The sequence below is a fragment of the Mus musculus genome, chromosome 9, assembly GCF_000001635.26.
Source record: "Mus musculus strain C57BL/6J chromosome 9, GRCm38.p6 C57BL/6J".
NCBI classification, from domain to species: Eukaryota; Metazoa; Chordata; class Mammalia; order Rodentia; family Muridae; genus Mus; species Mus musculus.
Genome location: NC_000075.6, coordinates 29,861,515 through 29,879,842, shown reverse-complemented (window position 1 = coordinate 29,879,842; position 18,328 = coordinate 29,861,515). Strand labels below are relative to the sequence as shown.

Below are 18,328 nucleotides of genomic sequence, written 5' to 3'. Positions count from 1 at the left end.
AGTTGTAACTTAAAATCACTGGGGGTGGGATGGGGGTGGGAGGTGGAGAGAGAACTCAGAAGTTAGAAGCACTTTCAGATTTGGCAAAGGACCTGATTTCAGTTCCTAATATCCACATCGAGGGTTTCACAATTGCCTGCAACTTCAGCTCCTGAGGATCTAAACTATTTTTTTGATTCCAAGGGCACCTGCATTAGTGTGTGTGTGTGTGTGTGTGTGTGTGTGTGTGTGTGTGTGTGTGTGTGTGTGTGTGTTTATCTGCCTAGGCCCTACTTCCAGTTAAGTATCTGATGAGTCCAGCTACTTTTTCCAAATGTGGAATGTGGTTTTAGGGCTGAGGACTATTGCAATGGATGCCTTTTCTGAGGAGCTGGGGAGGTGATTTTCTGGAAGAATGAGAACCTGTGTTTGAATTCTAGTATCTACTTAAAAAGTTGGCTATGGTAATGAATGTCTATAACTCCGGTGCTATGTGGGAGAGGGGAGATAACTGGGTCTTACTAGCTACCCTCCTGTCTCCAAGTTCACTGAGAGACTCTATCCCTAATAGAAGGGATAGGGAGACAGAGAAGATACCCAACAACCTCGTCTGGCCTTTGCAATTCGTGCACTATGCATATACTATACACATACATGCACACACACACACATAGATGGGGGGGGGAGATCTAAAAATTGTCAGAGTTGTTTGCTGAATGAACGAAACTTTATCACTAGAAGTTCATGGTAGAGAAATTGGGGGACAGAGTAGGTGGGCTCTGGCCGTTCTTAGAAAATGCTCCACAGAGCCTGTGCTCATTTCATATGATTTCCATACCTGACACTTCATCTGTATCATTTGCTTATGGAAGGAATTCAAACTTCCTTATTCTAAACTAAGAGCAAAGGCCACTGCTTCTATGTCTTGAATTAGCAAAACATAAGTGAGAGCATCCATGTCTAGAAAGACCAAGACTTCATTAAGTATTTCCTCAGCCGCACCAAGTGCCAACTAAATGAATAGCTAGACTCCAGTGTGACTGGGCCTGACATTTGAAGGGTAAACACTTGGCTTTTCAGTCTGAATAGGCAAACCAAACAGATGCATGAGGTAGAGATTTATAGATGAGTATTTTCTCTGAGTGTTTTTAAGGTGTGCATTACATGGTTCACATAATTAGAGAAGACAGCATAACATCAGGTGCTAATTATGCAGTGCAAAGAGTAATGTTCAAGGAGAGGAGAAAGACAAGTCACCATGAGCTGAAGGGATCACAAGAAAACTCCATAGAGGAAGGGGATGAAGATGGGCCCAAAGGGGACTCTTCTGTAGACAGAGGGGACTCTTCTGTAGACACAGGGAAGCCTGGCCAAGGCTCAAGTGTGAAGTCTATAAGTGGGCACATGTACCCAGACAATCTTAAAGATAAGCTTAGTTGGGGCAGGAGGCACTCAGAGGAAGAAATACAAAGTTCATGTTACAAATGGAGGATGGCTAAGTTACAAAGGATTCTGAGGAACTGGTCCAGGAGGTAACTAGAAGCTGGAGTGTGATGCAGGGATCCTATGATGAGCATAGGCTATAGAACTGATTCTGACTACAGTATGCATGAAAGAAGACCAGAGAAGTGCCTGGCAGCCCCTTATGAGGGATGCCTGGGTCATTTAAGCATTAATTCACTGGGATCTGGCCCTTAGTAGTCATGAAGGAGGAATATAGTGCTGATTTAAAGGGCAACATTTCCAGGAGAGGACCCAGGGAAGCCTAAGACATCTATCTGCCTCTCCCTCGCTTCTGCTCACCTGTGCTGTGGGCCACCATGTTTCCCCCCTTTCCTAGTAGGAGGGACTTTGAACTCTTGGGCTGGTACCTTGGCTAGTGCCTCATTTAGAAGGGGTGAGGAGGTATGGGGAGCTTGATTCTATTTTATCACTGTCAAGTCTTCTGAACGTTTGGTGTTTTCTGGGTTTAATGGGCTGAGAAAATGGAAACACAGTAGGTGGCTGTGGCTGGACTCCCGGTTTGCTGCCTTGCTGCCTGAACAGCATCTGTGATTCCCTGAGCTCTCCTGTGGCCCACTTGCATTTCTTGCTAGATCTTTCCATTGACGTTCTGAGGTGTGGGAGGTGGTAGTGGTATCTTAGAAGCCACCCTCAATCCTAGGTTCTTAGCAGATGGCTGCTTGTTTCTGGTGCATGTCTACCTTGAACAAACTGGGAGGAGGCTTTCTGCTCCAGTTAGCATGTTCACATATGAAGAAAGGGGTAGCCAGTATCTCTTGAAATCTTATAAAGACAAGAGATGGTACATGAAAACCTCTGTCGCATAGTAGATGCTCCATGAAGTCAGTATGAACACAGGCAGTCACTCCCATCCTTAGGAAGACACTGTGGTCAGAAGGGCCTTTTAGCTTTGTCAATGCCTTTTGGCCAATTAAAGATCTCCATATGAGTCCAGCTTCCCCAAGTTTCTTCAGATACCTGACTAGATTATCAAAAGCTCCTATACCCTCTACTTGGTGCCTAGACAATGCCAGGCGGGCAAGTTCCCAAATGTCTGTGTGGAGTTTTTATTGTCTGAATGATGGACTATGTAACTAAATTCAATAAACTTCAAGAGGCAGAGGAATAACCAGCTTTCTGGCAAAGCAACCCTTTGGGGCCGTGTAATTGTCAGCATCCTCAGAGATGAAGGCACATGGGACATTGTTAGGATGTATTTCCACTGTCTACAACTCAGTGATGCTGACTCTCCAATACGAAAGTCCTATTTGGGGACTGGTAGAGTTTCGGAATCTCTGAGATTCCCTTCCTGCTTACAACACCCTCCTGTGATTTTTGATACGGGATTTGAAGCCAGGCCACCAGCTCTTAGCTGCCCAATGAACATCCCCTCCACTTGGGGTGGCCACAGGAAGCATACTGTGTTTGGAAGACTAGAAAATAAGAAAAGAGTGGAGAAACCCTGTTTCTGCACATGCCTTCTACATATCTTATAAGAAGAAGAGCTACTACAGTAATAAACGATGCTGAGAGACCTGCAGTACCCTGCAGGTTAGGAGTTCATAGGCAGTTATTGCTGGGTACCTCAATCCAGCCATGAGCTGGTCATTAATATTATATCCTGCAGGAAGAGCAGAGGCTCTTCTTCTCTAAAAATAGAAAAAGAAAGGAACACACATAAGAGAAAGGAAACCTTATTCCTTACTCAACCAGGTAAGTGACCAAAGAGAAAAGTGGTTCCTCAGATATTCACACGCCCACAAAACATCAGAGAATGCCCACCTATTTTGGTTCTCTGGCTGTTGGCATTGCATCTGAGAATGTTGCCTGTTTACAGAGATGTCTTAGACTAGGGAAGCCACAAAACCCAGAAATTCATCCCTAATGGTTCAGGAGGTGGAGAAGTCCAAGATGCCTGCATTTTACCTAACCACCCCCCTCTCACTCACACACACACACACACACACACACACACACACACACACACACAAGCAATCTTTCCTTCTGAAACAGGCTCCATTATATAACACAGGTGGGTAGCAAAATTACCATCCTCCTGCCTCGGTTTTCTAAGTAGCACAAATTATGAACACGCACTATCATCTACCATTCTCACCTTCAATACACATTTTATTTATTTACTTGCTTTTTTGTGATGTTAGAAATGAACTTCAGAGGCTTACCTATGACAGCAAGTACCCTGCCTCTGAGATGTTCCCCAGCTCATTTACTAGGGGCCTCATTTGTAAGGAAATAATGACTTAGTCAAATCTCAGAGGTCCCCCCTCCTAATACTACAGTTTCCAGCATATACATTTGGGACGAACACCAAAAAGTGCTTGAGAACATGCTCAAATCGACACAAGCGTCTCAGACTTTATAACTGTGGCTTCTATATCCATTTTGAGAGCTTGAAGCATATTCAGTCACTAAGGCTTCCCAGCATCTTCCCCAGTACTTTGAAGAGAAGTGTGATGGTGCTGATGTCCATCTCATTTTACCTCACCAGGGTACAGTGTGGTCCTCCTCTGTGCAAAGAACTGGAGGAGTCCTCTGAGAATGGCCTGCAATGTCTAGGCTGCGTGCACCAGGCTGAGCTGAGGAGCTCATCTCTCCATCCTTCTCCTCCTCAGCCTTCTCTGGGGTTCCCTGTTCCTTACATCTATGCCTTTTCCCCATTGCAGCAGTCTCCATGTTTAGAAATATTTCCCCCCTTTGGCTTTTTCCTGGGCAGACATGCTTAGCTTACCCATATTACGGTTTTTCTCCTTTCTTCTCTTAGAGAAACCTTTTCTTTCTTCCCTCCTCTGAAAGGCCACGACAATCATCCTCTCACCCAGCATCCTCTCTGAGTCCAGACACACACCCCGCCACCCTTTGCTTGCTTTCTGAATTAGAACCGTGGCTGGGGATTATGTTGGCTGAGGTGAGGGAGGTAAAGAGTTTATATCCATCCAAGCAAAGCACACAGTTTGCAGATGCAATAAATTTGAGGAAGTTGTCTCTGTAGGCACTGTGTATGCAAGGAGTGGAGGGGAGAGGATGCGAAGCTGAAGCTGCAAAGAATAAGGCAGGTCTCAGGAATTAATGACATCCCAAGCAAGCCTCCATCTGCCTCCTCATTTGGTATGAGGCTGGGGCCACAGAGAGGAGAAAAAAATCACCTGCATACTCATCCTGTATTGGCATAGTTTAAATAATTTTAAATGAAACTGTCAGCCTTAAGCTCTGAAATGTGCCTCCAGCAAAAGATAAACACAGAGAGAAGACAGGACCGCTGAAGGAGGGGTGGGGGAGAAGACATCACAATCTTTAATATTTTTAATCAGCCTGTCTTCCTCAAACAGGAAACCTTGTTGCAGATACTCCTGCAGACTATAAATTTTCTGATTTTGTGTGTGCACTGTTCAATGCTAGTGCGATAGTTCCATTTCAGAGGCTCAGCAAGACTGAAAATCTCTGCTTGGCATCTGCTGGGCCAGTCAAAGCATCAGGTGCTGTCAGTGGATGGCTCAGTAATGGACCTAAAATCTACAAATGTAAAGCAGCAGCTGCAGCCAGCCTGGTGGGTGTGCATGACTTGGCCTCACACTGAGAGTCAGGGAGGTGCTGCAGACAGGCAGTTTCACGGGAGGTAGTGGTCCACAGGCTGCACACATAGCCGTCTGTGATGGGGCTGCTGTTAGAATTTTTGCTCTCAGAGACTAACCACAGCAGTGAAGCTCAGCTCACAAATGTTAATGTGTCTTCCAGAGCATGACCTCACAGGATTAACACTAGGCATCACGTTAGGGTCTAGAATATTGCTGTAGAACTTGTTTCACAGGCAGACGTTGAGCCCCTCAGCTGGCTGAAGAGGCCGCAAAGAAGAGAGAGAGAAAAATTCAAAACTGTTTAGGAAAGGAAGGTGTACAAGTGTGGCTCAGATTCAAGGAGGACTTTGTTGAAGGTCAGGATCACATGGAGGACTGAACCCATGGCTAATGGGGCAGCAGGAAGAAGGGTCTGAATTTCACGCATCTGAATTCTAAAGCCAACAGCACAGCATAGAATAAAGACTCCTTAGTCACATAGAGGAGTGAGTGTTGCATCAGTCACCTTTCCGTTGCTATAATGATATGCATGGTACAATCTATGTATTAGTAAAAAAGTTTTAGTTCATAGGTGACTGGCCCCATCCCTTGGGTATACCTGGACTGGGTGAGACACTGGCAAGGAGAGATTCTCTTGAACAAAACATTAGGTGTGCCTCATATGGCGCACCACCTTCTCTGATATGGAAGCTGGGTGTTCCTCCCCACCCTCCTCATTCAAAGCTTGTAGAGTCACAACAAGCATCCTGGTGTAAAGACAAAATGACCATTTCCTCCTGGAATCAGTGCCACGGGGCAGGTGGCTTGAAGAACGTTAAGTCTGTCTCAGCTTTAAGGGAAATCATACTACGAAGAAAAGGGAGGCCCCAAAGCAAGCCCAATACCAGCTTAACATTATCTTGGAATCACAGACTGTGTTTGCCTATAGGGAATAGCCTATCTACTTGTAAGGTCTTTGGGGTGATTACATTTTGAATTGGGACTCCAGTCAATGACCCTTGTCGATGCCTCTGAGGCTTATTACTCTTTCTTTTTGTTCCTTCTTAAATAGGCCTCTGTTTCTGCTAAACCTAATAGGATTTACTGGGTCTTGGATGGATTCCTCTGCTTTTCTGTCTCTGTGATTGGGTTCAGACTTGTCTCAATTCATTCAGTGCAACATGCCAGGCGCTGTGTTGGACAATGGAGGCCCAAGCACTGCCTAAGGTGCTTCATTCATAGTTAAAAAGGCAATATTCATTTTAAGAGGATCAATATACAACGTATTACAAGTCAAAAGTTGAATGAATATTTACTGAGACTTATCTCCATGAATGAGCATAGTCTGGTGGGAGAATATAGTGGTGAACCCCCTACCAGAAAAGGGAGGGAAAGCCAAATATCTAACCATAAATAAGAAAATAAAGAAACCTTGGTCAGGGGGAGGGGGGAAGTGTATTAGTCAGCTTTTCCTGACTATACTGAAATGTATGATACAAGCAACTTGAGTAAAAAATGGTTTCAACTCATAGTCACTTCCATTGCTTGAGGGTCAATTATGATGGAATAGAATAGATGTGTGTGGCAGAAAAGGTTGCTTATCTCATGGAAGCCATGAAGCAAAGGAGAAAGAAAGGGGAGGAGCACTAGCCTTTGCTTTAAGGCTCTACCCTAGTCACCTAACCTCCTCCTACTAGGCCCCACGCCCCCCCCGCCTTGAAATAAGAATGAATTTTAGATAAAATAACAGTCAAATAGAGACGTAAAAAAAGGCATAGGAGGGCCTTAGTGAGGTGCCTAGTTCAGGGAGAAAGAGTGTGTATAGGTGGTGATAGGGCTCTTACAGAAGAGATTGCAGGGAGCCACCGTGTTTAAACATGGAAGGATGAATGGGCTGAGAAGATATTCCTCCACAGCACTGACAAGAGCCCTCCCCAGCACCCACAGATGCTAACATCATGATATCCAACTTCCAGCCTCCGGGAGAGTGAACAGTGCTTCCCTTGTTTATCAACCACACAGTCAGTGGAGTTTAGAGGTAGCAGCAGGAAAAGCCTGAGTGAGAACTAACCGGCCTGGATCACCATGGGAAGGAGAGGAGCTAGAATGGGGTTTGGGAAGGGAAGAGCTGGTGAGGTAGGAGAATAGAGAGGAGAGATGGAGTTCTTGGCCACCAGGTGGGTGCCTTAGGCAGGCAGAGTGGCTGGTTGGCTTTACAGGCAGACAGAGCTAGCTGGAAATTCTGAAAAGGCCATTGGATGGCTGTGTCAGTGTCTCAGTGAGGATCTCTTCATTTGCTGGTGTGGATATCTGGAAGCTTAGAGGGCTTTCCCCTTTAAGAAGCATTTATAAGGGGCCCTGGAAAGTGTAGAGAACACCCTCCCCAAACCTTCCCACTAAAATTTCAGCCATCCCCAGAATCCATTAACCCTGTGAATCTGCCCTCATTCTTGAACATACTGTGTGATTTTTATGACAGTAAGTCACAGGTCACCACTGCTAGTACCTACGGACACTGCAGTCACCCTAAGGGCAGGGCTCAACTAATGTGCTACTTGCATCTATGTCACTTTCTGGATGACAGAAAATGCTTCTCAAAGTCTAAGGAGCATCAGACCTGAAGGGCTGCCTAAAACAACCATGCTGAACCCTATCCCAAAGTTGCAAAATAAGTAGATCTGTGGTGGCCAAAGAATTTGCATTTCTAACTAGGCTCCCAGTTGGTGCTTAGGCTTCGAGTTCAGGAATCACACTTTGAGATTTCTCTCAAGTGTGTCCATTACTTGGCTCCCTGGAGAGGCTGGCTCCGCTTCCCTGTGCATAAAGGCATCTGGTCTGGCTGCATGCGCAAATGCAAATGCCAGCATGGTACCACACATGAGCCTCTGTCATGGAACAGGGGCAGACATCTGCAGTGCCATCAGGGGAGTGGCCAACAACTACCATTCTGGACATGTGGTGTCAAGGGCCTTGGGTGCTGTGCAGTCACCAGCAAGATGCCAGATAACTAGGGTGTATCCCCCTTACCTTCTTCTCTGCAGTCTAATCAGCGCTGTCCTAAAGAGCCTGGATGGCTTCCAGGGATGTTTTTAAACTGTCTCATGGATAAATTCATCATGAGGCATCTGACTGAAGCCTGACCATTCTGTCCACAAAGAATGAACACTGAGAGTGGGAAATGCTCAAAATTTGCTCTGAACCTTAAGAACTTTGGCTGAGTTACAGTGCTTGTTTTTAGTAAGAACGTCTAGATTATTAAAAGCTTTTGAAAGAGAAGCCTTAGCTCATTGGTAATCAACTACAGTTCTCTGTCTAGGTCCTATTAGCCGTCTTCCCTTTCCATTGAACACCGAGCTGTTTAGAGAGAAATTTGATAAACAACACTTTTTTAATTTAGAAAGAGTTCTTGAGTGATAGAGGAATTTGGGACCCAATTGAGGGGCCACGCCTATAGAGTTCTGAGTCACAGGCTTATGTGGGTCTGGATCAAGACTTGGTCTTCAACCCCATACTATTAAACATTTTTATGAACATAAGACTGAGATATTGAAGGCTCGCTGGCCTCATTTTGATTCAAAGCTTGGAAGGATGGTTAATAGCACAACAGAACTGAGTTCCAAGGGAGTTTGAAAAATTCATAGGATGGGCTGGTATTTTTTTTTTTATGTAAAGCAATCTTTTTTAAGCAATAAAAGAAAACTAGGCTTAGTAGCTGAAGTTAAAAAAGATATTTAGGAATATTATTTTCTAGAAAGCGCCATGTGTTGTTCGTGCATTGTACCTTTCCCCGAAGTTGACGGACAAGGCTGCAGTAATAGACCAACGTGTCTACAATACACTCCATCTGCAGCGTTTTAAGCAGTTGGGGATTCACCGGCAAACAGAGATCTGTCCTCCGTGTCTCTAGCAATGAATAGACTGAATAATGTGTCTTCTTATGAGAAATGCAAGGCAAACACGAGGCAACGAGGAATGTTGGCTGTCAGCACAGAGAGGGAAACACTGAAGATTGTCCATATTTTGAAAAGACTCTTGTGATTTCCGCTTCTAATGGCCCCAAAGGCCAAATTCAAAATCAATGAATTAAGTTCGAGTTCCAAATTCCAACTTACTATAAAGATAAAAGTTTCCCATTTTAGAATCATCTGTAGAGGAAACAATGAGGGCGGAGAGCAGAGAGGAAGAAGAGAGTGTAGGGGCTGTAACAGACCATGCTTCACCTTGCTTATCAGCACAGTGTGTTTGATAACCTTTGGGACAGCCTCTCAGAGGCTAAGTAGGGCCTCCGGGGAGGTTCGACTTAAACACAGGAGGGTGAACAATTGGACCCTCTGGGATCACACTAGTGTGAATCTTGTACCTTCCAAAGCCTCTGTATAGAAAGAGTTGTCAAGACCAACCATTTTTTAATCCTTCAGATATCTTAAAAGTATTTCTCTGAATGCTTTTAAAAAGCATCAGTGAAAATTTTAAAGTGAGATTATTAGTTGCAAAATATGTCCTTGCCATGCACCTGAGTGAGGGGTTACACATGAGCCAGACTCTCTGGGTGAGACAGGCATCAGGTGATCAATATCATTTTTGTGCTTACAAACACTTCGCAGGTTGTTTATAGCAGATTTACCCCAATAGTGATCTGGGTGGGCGGTGCCCTGGGCCAGTTCCTTCACTGTGATGAGACAACTTGTCTAATTCTCTATCAATGCTGCATCCCAGTATCCAGGATCTCGTGTCTGTACAATGTCTGGCACTTACCTGCAGTCAACAACGTTTGATTTCGGAAATAAGAAGAGAAGAAAATTGCTGCAGAACTCACCTAAAGGCATGTGAGAGACATAGTTATATGTGTCATCTAATTCAGACAAAAAGAGTAGAATGCAAGTTGTGAGAGGTTGGGGGCTGGGAAAAATGAAGAGGTCTGAGTCAGAATACAAGCGAGTGACTACAAAGTGGACAAGTTCCGAAGGTCTGAAGCTCAGCAGAGTGACTAAGGTGGATATTATCAGTGGAGTAGTTTTTTTTTCATGTTTATTTTATGTGTACAAATGATTCATGTGTATGTATCATGTATGTATGTATGTATGTATGTATGTATGTATGTATGTATGTATGTTTGTTCACTATGAGCATACCTGGTGCCTACCAAGTCCAGAAGAGCATCATGTTGGTTTCCCTGGAACTGAGTTATAGTTGTGATCTGGCTTGCAGGTGCTGGCAATGCAACCTGGGTCATCTGGGAGAGCACACGGTGCCTTTAACCCTGTGTTCTCTCTCTAGTCCTCTTAATATACTCTCAAAATATGGCAACAGTATAAATCTTACAAACATGCGCCCCATATTAGAGGTAATGAGTATGTTAGCAAACTTCACTATAATTCAGAGTATGTACGGGCATCAGCACACTATACCGTCCACTTTGAATATACAGTTTTTACTAAACAATTATAATAAAACTGACTCAAAAAGAGATATGAGAAGTAATAAAATGGGATATTTAAGTTAAAATGCCTATATATGTATGTGTGTGTGTGTGTGTGTGTGTAAACAAGTGCAACATAAAGTGTGAATTCACCCAAATTCTGCTTACAAACATTTGTAACAAATCTACTTGCAATTTCAAAGAGAGTGGGCGTAGATGGGATGATTCATATGAACTTCAGCTGGCTCATAGATAAAAGAAAGAGACCTGTCTTCCACCAGAATTTCACACACTCATGTAAAAGAAGAAGCTATTGAAACCACAGCATGGCTTTACTTCTGATATGCTCAGAAAACTGAATACTATATGATTCCCAGCTTAGAACATCCTGGAAGAGGGCAAAAGATACTGACAGAAATCAGCTAGCAAGCTGCAAATGAATACTAGGGAACTTTGGAAATTCCCTATATTTTCATTGTGTAGGAAATTGCTTGATTGTGTGTGTGTGTGTGTGTGTGTGTGTGTTCAGATGTGTATGGCTACATTAACTTGTAACCATATTCCCTCTACTTCATTTACTTCAGACAGTCTTTCATTGATCAAGAAATTCACTATTTTCAATGAGCCAATAAGCTCCCAGATTCCCCCTATCTCCATGTCCCAGTGATGTTGTTATAGGCATATCTGATGAGGCACAGCTTCTATACGGGTGCTGCGGATTCACACCCAGGTCCCCACACTTCCACAAATGACCTTATCTGCTGAAACATCTCTGCAGCACAATAGTTTGTTTTAACACACACACGCACACACACACAGAGACACAGAATATAGAGTAAAATTTTAATAGATGTAAATCATACTTCATTTTTAAAAAGAGTAGTGAGAATAGTGAGAGATGGAATGGCCTTACCACGAAGCAGGAGACAAATCTGGCTTCCAAGCTGAGAATTACATTCAGTCAAGAAAAGGGATTAGATAGTGTCTTCTGAACATTGCTTTTCTTTATTGTGTATTCCCTCTTCCTGGATCTGTGTTGCTTGAGGTGAAGAATGCTCTCCTGTCCCAGTGCTGTTCACTTCTCCTGTAGCGAATGCAAGTGCCAAGAAAACCCTCCTTTCTCTCCAGCTTCCTCAGAGGGCCATAGGAAAGCCCCGCACCCCAGAGTAGGCCTGCCTCTAAGTCCCAGCCTTTATGTGTCTCTCATGACAGTGATGATACGGGAGATTGACCTTAAGTTCCCATGGCTATATCTCTGCCCGTAAAAGGAAAAGGGCATGGCTATGAAGACACTAGTTATTGTTGAGGTTCGGATACAACTTTTCTTCATCCTCTTTATGTGCAGTAGAGAAATGACTTCCCAAGAGAGAGGAAACTGTGCTCAGATTTCAGGCTTGCCTTGGGGTCATTGACTTCACATTCCAGCCAGCAGCCGTATGTTTCAGAAGGAGTCTACAAGATACCCAAGCTCCACCCCCGGATAGGGTCTCCTGTATTCTGAGACGTTAGTTAGTGTATGCACAAGCATGCACACACACACACACACACACACACATATATGTGTGTGTGTGTGTGTGTGTGTGTGTGTGTGTGTGTGTGTGTGTATGTGTATATCCATTATTTATGGGGTTCCCCTAAATTATGTCAGTAGGTACATATGCCCCTAAATAGAAACATATACATCACCAGGAGGTCACATCCAGCAGTACAGAGTCACGAAGTCATCAGGGTTATGTGATCTTGAGCTGGACATTGGATTGCAATTTGCATAGGGCATAGTCTGGGCCTGGCTGAGTGACTGCCGGGAATACACACTGGAGAGGACTGCATTAGCCAAGCTCCTGTCAAGCGTTTAGTCAGTGACAGCTGCTAATACTATCATTGAATGTCCATGTATTAAATATTTTATTACCTATTTATTAAATGAATGCATTAATAATACATTGATTGAACATAATTGCTATTTATTGCCAGTAATGTATCTATGCATTATGCTCCCTTTATCACTGTGACCTTTACAACAACACCCTCTCCCCTGTCCCCTTCTTTAGTGCTGAAACTGACGGGTAAAATCCACACTGGGAGCATCACTCTGATTCTGGCCTCCCAGAGCTGACATAAAGTCTGGATCCTGGAGGTGCCAGGCTACATATCAATCAGGCTCTGGTTCCCAGAGAACTGAGCTCACAGAAGAAGGGATACGAAGGCCAGACATGGTAGTAGTGGGTCCCAGCCATGTCTGCCTCCCAGAGACTGATTTATCTCCAGATTTCTAATGAACCTATGAAAAGCAAGGCTGGTGGCAAAGCAGAGCCAGCCATAATTAAAGCAGCAGCCCTTGTTTTTCTAGGTGCTATTTACATGGTGTCTGGCTTTCTAGGCAATTCCCACATCTCGTCTAGTTTCGGACAAGCTGTTTCCTCTCACTCTCTGGAAGTTGTTTCTGGGGGTGCTGCTGAGAATGAGAGAGTGCCCAGAGAGCTGGGGGGAAAGGGAGAGGCTAGCTATCAGAGGGAGAAAGCCAGTCCTTTGGCTCTTAATGGTAGTGTCAGGGGAAAGCTGGTCCTTGGAGACCCAACACCTCATAGAATTGAGGAGTGAGAAGGGTAGTTATACACATGGCAGACACTTGAAACTATGAGGTCAAGAAACTACCATCACAAAAACGGCCAACAATTTTTGCTTTTTACTTGGAATGTCTTTATTAGAGAGGAGTGTGTGTGTGTTTGTGTGTGTGTGCGTGTGTGTGTCTGTGTGTTGCACGTAACCCTGAACCTTGTCACAACTCATAAGTTAGTGGTGACCACAGACTAGACTATGCCTCTCCCAGTATCCCCATCTTTCCCATTTCTTTCTGTCCCCTGGCTCCTTTTTCCGTTTCACCCTAATTTTCAATTCTGCTCCTCTTCCCCAGCAATTTGTCAAATCACTTACATACTCAGACATTATAATACCCCCCAAACAAGCTCACAAATCAGAGATGTCCTTTGCCTGAGCCCTGGGAGCCAGCATGGCCTCCAAGGGGGCGAGGTGTCCTTCTGCCAGCTGCGCAGCATATTTTCTTGAAGCCTGTGGCGGCATTCCATCCATCAATGTCCAAACAGTGCTATAAAGGGTCAAAGGTGACAATAAGCAATGCTTTAAAAGTTAGGGAAACAATGCAATGGCTTTTCCTAAAATCCCAAGCCCCCAAACATGCCAGGCTAGGGTGGGTCTTCTCCTGGATAAGATCTCCATTTTTTGTTTTTAAATGGGGTATCTTTAGAACCTAGATTATGATGGAGATAAATAAAAGCTACAGTGTGTATGTGTGTGTGTGTGTGTGTGTGTGTGTGTGCCTGCCTGTGTGTGCCTATGTGTGCCTGTGTGTGTGTGTGCCAGTGTGCATACATGCATGCACATGTATTATCCTAAGTGTAACCGCCCTCCACTTCTCCCCAGTGGTAGATCAATCCCAAGAATGACTGACCCCCGAATGATTTACATTTGGCTTCTGTGCATGTTGGGCAATTAATGCATAGTGGCATTGCCTTCTTAATTGGGCTTTGCGTGGCTGACAAATGAGTTTGTGTTCCTTGAATACACACCAGCAGGGTGGGGAGCAGCTCGTGGCGGAGTGCACACTGATAACCCTAAGAGTGGGGGACCTGCTGCATCATCGGCTCTCAGGGACCATAGCTCCTGTACAGAGAGCATGGCCCAACCTTTCTCTACAGTCTAGACTGCAACAGGGAGCTGTAAACCCAGAATCAGACTGAGATCTGAGAAAAAAATTCATAGCCTTTTTCCTTATCTGGCGATAACAGACCCTCTGGAGCTGGAGGCTTTGACAGAGGCGCGGCCTCCTAAAACAGAGCCATTTCTACAATTTGCCCAGGCTGCAAGCTTCCTATATCTTGTCCCACACAAAATTAAAGTCCTTGACACGGGTGGGACTCTCTTTCCCCAGGTTCTCAGGATTAAGCCCTTAGGACCTGCACACTAATCTGAGGTTTCTTGGGGGCGGTGATTTTTGCAGAGCAGAGCACAAACCCCAATTGAAAGTCAATGAAGTATTGAATTCAGAGTAAACACTTGTCTCTTTCTTTCTCAGAATTCCAAACCAGGCTATCATTAACACAGACAGTCTGGAGGGGAGTCTCCTTAAGAATGGGCTACAGCAGTTCCCAAGGCACAGTTGGGCTGTGCTGGGCCTTGTGGCAGGCATTGACCTAGGCATAATAGAAAAAGTCTGTGGCCTTTCCCTGGCTATTCTGGGAACCATGGAGCCCCGCTTCTGTCCTCAGAAACCCCCAGTGGGGAGCCTGGATGGTTGCTTAAAACCACCAGATGGCTGATGACCACCAGGGGGCCTGGTCCTTTGAGCTGCCCCTCAGGGGAGGGGCTCACCCAGCAGGGACTGGAAGCAGAGTGCCTGTGCAGAGGGCTCTCAGGGCTTTTGCCCATCCACTTTTAGAACACTCAGCCAAGCCTGTCCCCAAACACCTATAATTCCAGATGCCTGCTCCATCCTCCCCACCAGGATTATGCCCATGTAGGGACGCCTGAGGAGAGAGCAGAGCATAGAGAAGAAAGAGGGAAATGGAAGAAGGCACAGAAAAAAATGTGAGCATAGCTATGTGGAGAAAGTCCGAAAAAGCACAGACAGGACTTACTGCAAGAATCAAGTCTGTGCTCTGTGTGTGTGTGTGTGTGTGTGTGTGTGTGTGTGTGTGTGTGATTTAGTTCTTGCTGTCATCTCCAGACAGAAGCTGCCCTTCTTATCATCATCTTTGGCTAAAAAATTCACAATCTCTGTTTAGGTGACTTTCCTGGGGGTATGTAAGCTTGTAGCAAATTTCGCAGGTTTGGGAAGAATCACCACTGTGCCCTAATGCCAACTCCTTGGAAGGAAACCTTTTCTAGAGTGTAGATTGTGTGAGTCCTGCCTCAGTTCCTCCTTAAGAAGAGAACCATTGCACTGGAACACTGTGATTCACCATAGTTACATTGGTTAAACCCATAGACTTACTGACTTGGGTTCACACATGCTAACTGTTCAAGGCCTGGCTTCACAAACACCCTCTTTCTCAATGAGACTTCACTGTTAAAGCAATAGAAGCAAATGCTTAGAAAGGACACAAACTGTTGGGAAGAAAAAAAGGCAATGTGAATTTTCTCTGTGTATTTTTTTTCTAAGATGTATTTATTTTATGTGTATGAGTATTTTGTCCGCATGCATCTATATGTACACCACACACATGCCTGGTGTCATAGGTTTCCTGGAACTGGAGTTACAGACAGTTGTGGTCTATCATGTGGGTGTAGGTCCTCTAGAAGAGCAGCCAGTGCTTCTAACCACTGAGCCATTTCTCCAGCCCCCCTTTATTTGCTTAGTGTTGGGGATTCACAAGCTTATTCCTCCTCAATGCCTTGTTCTCACAACCCTTTATAGAAAAGAAATGGGATCATTTGCTTGTCCTGCAGTTCACTACACACACACACACACACACACACACACACACACGAATGCCGGTGCATACATCACAGAAAACCCTCAGTGCAATCTGTATTTTTTTTAATTTATTTATTTATTGGCCGACAGCAACTTTGAGGAATAGTTTCAGCAGATTGTGAATAATGAATGCTGAGATGGCTGGAAATATATTTATCATTGGCAAAGGAAAGACAAAAGAGAAAGAGAGGGAGAAGGAGGCACAAGTGAAAGAAAGAGGAACTAAGGCAGAGAGAGATGGATGGAAAAACAGAGGAAGGAAAGGAGAGAGATGAAAGGTGGCTGAAAGCCATGTCTCCCAGAAGGCAGGGGTCTCCATTACACAGGGGGAGATTCTGCTCCATCTCTCATCCGGATTGCAGAGCGTAGTAGCTGGAGAACTCAGCACCCTCTGGAGGTGCTCAGGACTTCATTAACCCAGCCTTCCTGCCTCCAGGTATCAAATCTACAGGAGTTAAACAATTCACCTCTTCCTCAGATCCCTGTTATTGGACCAAGTTTAGAGATAGCTGTTGTTCAGTCTTCCCTCGGGGGGTTTCTTGCCTTCTCAAGGCAGAAGTGTGACTTGGTACCAGGTCTGCTGTGATATCGAAAATCAAACTAAGTCAATATTACCCGACCTGCAAGCAGCAGACCATTAGAAGTTATTAAACCACAAATGACATTCACTTGTGGTTCTTGACAAAATGAAATGGAATTGCTGAAGCTCGTGACATATTAAGAACATGGTGACTGGACTATGTTTTGGATCTACAGGAATGCAGTACGCATTTGTATGCAGTGTTGGGATGTAAAATGATCCTTCATGTCACCATCTATGTAACGTTCCACAACAACTCTGCTTCATTGACTACTTTTACTTCAGAACCGCTAGCCCTCCTGTGCTTCCTATATCTATGGGGCATTGTGGGTATTCAACACTTTAGGGAAACTGCTTGAGTCAGTGCTTGGGAATACTCAGTTGAAGGCAACTAGGGAGAAGGTCAGGAAGGTTCATTCAAGCTGATCTAACAAGAAAGACAAAGACGGCGCAGCAGTTTCTGCCACGGAAGTCCTTACGTTCCTGATGGTGTACTACCTCCCTGCCTGGACTTTGCCCATGGTGGTACACCACTTGCCCACTGCCCACTGCCCACAGCTCCTTCCTGCTCAGTCTCATCACTTCTGATTGACTGGCTGACTCAGGCAGCCCCCGAGAGAGGTAGCACTCCATCTGATGGAGCCTGCGCTGTGTAATGGGTTGATTGACATCCCCAGGATCTGACTCCCCGCACAGCCCTACTTGCAGATAATGTTAATGGTTGAGGAATTAAAATGTTGCTCGATGTCTAATGAATGCAGCATGTGCTCAGATTAACACATGCCAGCTGCATCTCTGCAAACCAGGAAGCAGCAACAATTTCTAAATTATTTATCAGTTCCCTTATCTCCACCCCAAAAGAGCGTTAGCTTATGCATTTATTTATTTCATGGACCAATATGCAGAGTAATTGCTTTGGAGGGGGGTGTGATTTTTCTTTCCTATGGATTTTCTTTTCTTGCTTCAACAGCAAGGGAAAAAAGAGAAAATATCATGTCAATGTCATTTGAATCATAATAGGTACAAATTCACTCCCCTGAATAAATAGAGAAGCTTATTTATCAAACATAGACAAGATGTCTGTCGAGTCGTTAACAGAGGGACAGAGATGTGAGTGGGCAGAAGCAATTGGAAAAGTTTGCATATCTTCAGAACTCCCTTGGGAGGAACAGACATCTCTTTTCCGTGGCTGGAAACCCTGTGCTTTGGGCTGCTGATTGGCCAGTCAGCTGTGGCTGCCACAAGGGGAAAAACAGAAGATTCAGGACTCAGGTTCCTCCACCTGAGGGATGAGGAAGGGCTTGTTTCCAATCAGCCACTCATCAATCTGTGGTGGATGGAACCAAGGTGAGTGAGGGGATGAGGGTCCCCTAAAATCATTGGAAAACACAGGTGTTTACATCAGGATTCAAAGCAATGGCAAAACAAAGTAGCAAGAAAAATAATTTTATGGGTGGGTGGGTGGGGTCACCACAACACGAGGAACTGTATTAAAAGACTGAAGTATTAGGGAGGGTGAAGACCATTGCTCTAAGATCTTTGGCTTAGAAATCTTATGGATATGATTTGTGTTCAAACTTTCTTATATCTCTGGAGCCCTTAATGGTATTAGGCTGAGATGAACATAGTTATAGCTAAAAAATAGAATGGCAAGTAGTGTAAGTTGCATACATGTTAGATCTCTTTGATGTGGGCAAAAGCATCTCTTGGCTATGTCATTCAATGTAATCCCATGGCATTCATGCTACCCTTGTGGATAGAATGAGGTTAACTTGCTCTAT

General features: G+C 44.6%; 1 protein-coding gene across 4 annotated transcripts in view; it reads left to right on the top strand.

Moving 5' to 3' along the window:
- Window positions 1-18,328, top strand: part of Ntm (neurotrimin) — a 968,521-nt gene that overhangs the window by 83,427 nt on the left and 866,766 nt on the right. The window lies entirely within an intron of this gene.